The sequence below is a fragment of the Triticum urartu genome, chromosome 7 (genome assembly GCF_003073215.2).
Source record: "Triticum urartu cultivar G1812 chromosome 7, Tu2.1, whole genome shotgun sequence".
Taxonomy (NCBI): domain Eukaryota; kingdom Viridiplantae; phylum Streptophyta; class Magnoliopsida; order Poales; family Poaceae; genus Triticum; species Triticum urartu.
In genome coordinates this window covers 365,404,689-365,410,271 of record NC_053028.1, presented here as the reverse complement: position 1 = coordinate 365,410,271, position 5,583 = coordinate 365,404,689, and positions in this window count along the sequence as shown.

The following is a 5,583-nucleotide window of genomic DNA, read 5'->3' as shown; positions in this document are numbered from 1 at the left end:
AGACCATGCATATTTGATGATTCTCCTTTTGATTTTAGTAGGCACAAAAGGCCCTCTACTACTAACAAGAACAAGTATGGAGATATTGGGTCGCCTTGTGTGATTCCATGGGATGGTTGAAATTCCTCCAATTTTCTTCCATTAAACATAATTGAAAACTTTACTGTAGTAACAAGGTTCATAACAATATTTACCCATCTATCAGTAAAGCCTAGTTTTAGCATGATAGCTCTGAGATAAGGCCACTCAATCCTATCATGGGCCTTAATCATATCCAGTTTTAACGCACATGACTGATGTTTCTTCGCTTTGTTGCGCTTCATAAAATGTAGACACTCATATCGGTGATGATGTTGCTAGTGATTAACCTGCCAGGCACAAAAGTGGACTACTCTTCCGATACCATCTTGGGTAAAACCACCTTCAGTCTATTAGATATCACTTTGGAAGCGATTTTATAGAGCACATTGCATAGACTGATTGGTCCAAATTGTGAAACCAGTGTAGGATTTCTCACCTTTGGGATCAAAACCAAAACAGTTTCATTAATGCAGGTGGCCGATTTCGCGCCATCAACAATTTTAAGATTGCATTAGTAACCTCATTACTGCACACATCCCAATGCCTCTAGAAAAAATGTGCAGGGTACCCATCAGGTCCCGGCGCCTTTGTGGGGAACATTTGGAAGAGAGTTCTCTTCACCTCTTGTCAAGTATACGAAGCATTTAGGGAATCGTTCATACTCTGTGTGACCTTTTTAGGTACTGTGTCAAGGACCTATTGAATATTGTTAACCCCTTCTGATGCATACAATTTTTTTATAAAAAGGAAGTGGTTAAAGACTCCATCTCAAGAGCATCGTCTGTTATCTGACAATCCGGGTGTTGTAACGTTTTAATTTGATTTTTCCGCCTACGTCTGCTGACACGAAGGTGGAAGAAGTATGTATTTTTATCGTCGTGAATTAGCCACTCCACCCTTGCTCACTGACACCAAATAATTTTGTCACAATGATAAAGCTCCCTGAGATGGTCTGAAACCTTGATTTCCTCGCGAGACGAGCCTGACCTCCCTTAGGATGTACGCAGAATATCAAGCTCTTTCTTTAATATACTAATCTCCTGCTTGACATTGCCAAAATGTACCCGATCCCAGGTGGAAAGGTCACCTGACAGCAACTGTAGCTTATCCCTAATAGTAGAGACAGAGTCTCCCGGTGTGCGCACCCATGCAGAGCCAATCACTGCCTCTAGGGACTCGTTTCTCTCCCATGCAACTTCATATTTAAAAGACCGCAGGCCCCTCTTGCATTCATGCACGTCCATGAAGCGTAACAGGATAGGTATATGATCAGAGCTTGCTACAAATTTTTGCTCAAGTGTAGCGGCTGGGAAAGCAAGCATCCACGCTGGAGTGGCAACACAGCGATCCAGCCCGACTCTTGTAAATGTACTGCCTGTAACTTTTTTCTCCCAAGTCCAGTCTAAACCCTTGTAGCCTATGTCAGAGAGTCCACATGTGTACAACACATCGCAAAAGGCATCCATCTGATCTTGACTCTGTTGCCCTCCCCCGTCATGTTCATTAGCATGGAGGACCTCGTTAAAATTTGCTATCATGACCCAAGGTAAATTGCTGGTTACGAAAATGCCTCTTAGCATGTTCCACGACTTGTATCTTCTGTTTACCTGTGCCCATCCATACAAAAAGGTTATTCTCGTCTGCGATGCCACCATTTCAGCAATAGTGACATCTATGTGATACTCAGAGTAACCAATAACTTTGAGTTTTATTTCCTCATTCAGAAAATACCAATACCACCGCTCCTACCATTACTGCTTACAACAAAGCTTTTATTGTACCCTAAAGTTCTTGCCATATTCTCTACTCTAGAGCCCTCTATTTGGGTTTCAAGGATACAAACGATAGAGGGGGCAAGTTGCTTTGAGATGGCTCGAAGCTCACGCATTATCGCAGGATTGTCGGCCCCGCGACAATTCCATACTAAGGTAATCAATGCGCTAGGTGCGACCCCCCTTGGGGGCCCGCCAAACGCGCATCAGAAGTCTTGTTCCCATTGTTGTCCTTCCCACTATTCTTGTTACTAATTTTTGGTGTAGGTCTGTTCCCCTTGGGCTCCTGGTTTGAGGAGGGGCTTGAAGGTACAGTAGTCTGATCGGTTTTACCACCCTCAGTGAGTAGTGGAGTTTTCCCTGTGAGGGTCACAGATGGATCAGTGACCTGAGCAACACTCCTCTTCCTGTTATCCGCATCCAGCATCTCTAAATCATGATCATCCTCACATTCTGTGCCAATAGGATCCTTCTGCGACTGTCCACGTCCAGGTCCACGACCCATTCTACCCGTTCCTTTGCTGCCTCCTTGTGCCCTTCCAGCCCTAGGGCCACGACCTAGCCCTCTGAACTAGTCTTCTCTCAAGCCTTTAAACACCAATGCTGATGGGGGATGAACCCCGTCGCCGCATTCTTTGCGAAGATGCCCAAATTTCCACAGACCTAGTACTAATAGGGAAGTCGCTCATACTTCACACGAAAGATCTCCCTTTTCTGCTTGATGATGAGCGAGACTGCATTCTTCAGGGGTTTGATGACATCAACCTTTACCCTAACTCTAAAGAAATTCCCTTCAAAGTCAAAACTTTTCTGCTAGGCATATATGAAATCACCAACTGTACTCGCAAAGGCTTGATCATAGGGTAAAGCAGGTTAGGCAAATCATGGATCTAAATCCACATCTGAATCTTGTTCAGCTTGGTCAATGATGGCCTGGTGATGTCGTCATAAGGTTCAATGACCACTAAGTTTCCTTTGAACGCCCAAGGGCCTTTCTCCTTCACCCATTCCCAATTGCAAAACCAAGAGAATTGCAGAGTTTATAGGTTTTCATTGAGGGGCCTTATCTTGACTTCTTGCGCCAGGTCCCAAGCCACACACATGTTTCTATAGATGCAATACTGGCTATAAGATTTGTTCGTATGGACCCTGGCCACCGCCATCCATTTGGCTATGTCTTCAGGAATATCACCATCCTCCACAACTATGTCAGTCAGATCCGCCTCCTTGAGACCAAGTTCCTTCATCATATTCTCCAACTCGCTTGTGCTGCAGCCTGAAGCTTCAGCTGAACTACCCATCAGATATCTAGTCCGTGAAAGCTTTGTTCTGCGGATGGGAAAGCCCTAGACACTACAAAAAAAAGACACATCCGTGACATTTTGGGCCGAATGAAAAAAAATTCTGTCATACATATGACACTTCTATGACGGTAATTGTGACAAAACCCGGTATCATCATAGATGTGGTGGACTCCTACTTCTATGACAAAAAATCATGAAAGAAAATGGGCTTTTCGTCCTGGGCGGGCCGGAGACACAGCTGCATGACATTCTTTGGGCCTTCCATGGCAGAAAAAACCATGGTAGAATCGAGGGGGAGGAAAATTTCGGGGAGTTCCCGGTTACGGTGGGAGGTCGGGGGCCGAGCGATGCGCGTTTCTCTCATACACGTACGCGCGTGTGTGCGAGGCATTGGCTCTAACTAAACCCGAGCGAGGCGTTGGGCTCTAACTGAACCCGAGCGATTGCACTACAGGCTACACGTTAATGAACCCGAGCGATCGATCAATGCTGTTAACTAAACCCGATCAAGTGATTCCTTCGCTACTGCTGCTAACTGAAGCCGATCGATGGGATGAACAGTGAGCGTTGCAGGGGGTTTGGATGAACAGTGAGAGGTGGCGTTGCCTCTGGATGAACAGGACCACGTGGTGTGGTGGAGGGCTGGATGAATAGTAGACGGTGGAGGGGTGCCCGTGGAGGGGTGGATGAACAGGACCCCATGGTGGGGATGGCTGGATGAACAGTAGACGGTGGAGGGTAGTTGAACAGGACCCCGTGGTGTGGAGGGCTGGATGAACAGTAGACGGTGGAGGGGTGCCCGTGGAGGGGTGGTTGAACATGACCCTGTGGTGTGGAGGGCTGGATGAACAGTAGACGGTGAAGGGGTGGTTGAACTGTAGTCGGTGGAGTAGCGCGCGGTGGAGGCTGGATGGACAGTCGCAGGTGGAGGCTGGAGGAGGTCGATGGTGGATGAACAGTAGCTCGTGGAGGCTGGAGAGGGTCGACGGTGGAGATGAACAGTATCCCATGGAGTCCCGTTTTGCGGTACGCCACACCCCTCCCGATGAACAGGACCCCCGTTTCGACCGTAGCGCTCCAACACAAGTCCGTTTCCTCCGTTTTGTGGTATGCCACACCCCTCTCAATCAATAGGACCCCCGTTTCGACCGTAGGAGGTCTGTTTCCTCCGTTTTGCGGTACGCCAGACCCCTCCCGATGAACAGGATCCCGCTTTGAACGTGGTCGGTCGAACACAAGGCCGTTTCCTCCGTTCTGCGGTACACCAGCCCTCGTTTCCATCGCCTGTTCCGTCCAAGCCCTCCCGATGAACACGACGCATTCCGTTGCCTCCCCATGAACACGATGCATTCCGTTGCCTCCCCATGAACATGACGACGACGTTGTTTCTCCATTCCTACCCAGCCATGTACACGAGCCCTCGCCGTACGTATGCGCGAGTAGGCGTTCGAGACCCTGCCCGTATGTACACATACGTGGCCGTATTTTCTTTCTTGCACCCTGGCTGTTGTACGTATGTGTACATGCTACGTGCGCGCCTCTACTACGACACGTGTGCGCCTCTACATCGACCAGCATGTACATACACGTTCGCGACCAGAATGACAACGCTACATATGCTTCGACCTGGTGGGTCCCGACTGTCAGGCACTTCCTTGCGTGTGAAGATGTAGCTGGTGGGTCCCAGCAGTCAGGGGGAAACATTTTTTTGCGAAATGCGGTGGCCCGTCCGGTGGGTCCCGCTGTCAGGTGGAGGCATAATTATTTTCCACATAATAAGGAGGCACTTCCTTGCTGCGGGCCATGGACCCAGCTGTCAGCCTATCCACGTACAGTCCACATCCGATGGAAGCCGTTCCTTGACCACGTTGACCATGCCATGCCGAGAGCACCAGGGCGGTGGACGATGGCGAGGCCTAGGAAGGGGATGACGCGGAGCCAGTGAAGACGCGACAGTGGATGCCCACGCGTAGAGGAGTACGAGGGTTCACTGGTTCGCTGCGGTGTGAGGCTGCCGTCGCCGCAGAATAACAGGGGGTGTGGGTGAGTAGAGGGATGGCCTGGCCAGCGGTGGGAGTAGTAGGGGGCGGTGAGGCCTCCGCCGCATCGCAGCCGGCCACGGGAGGCAGGAGCACGAGGCACGACCGGCGCTGGTTTGGGTGGCTAGAGCAAGAATACCAGAGGTTGAAGAAGCACTACGGCCGTTGGATGGACATCGTACGGTCACTGGAGCTAGAATCGTGCATATTGACTAAGTTGACAAAGCCCTCCGTCCCCGTAAACTTGGTAGGCCCACAAGTCAGCCTCCCACCAAGGTGGGTCCCAGCTAGTAGGGGGTATTCATTTTTTTAGCGTAATAAGGAGGCACTTCCTTGCGTGCGAAGATATAGCTGGTGGGTCCGAGCTGTCAGCGGCGGTAACGTTTT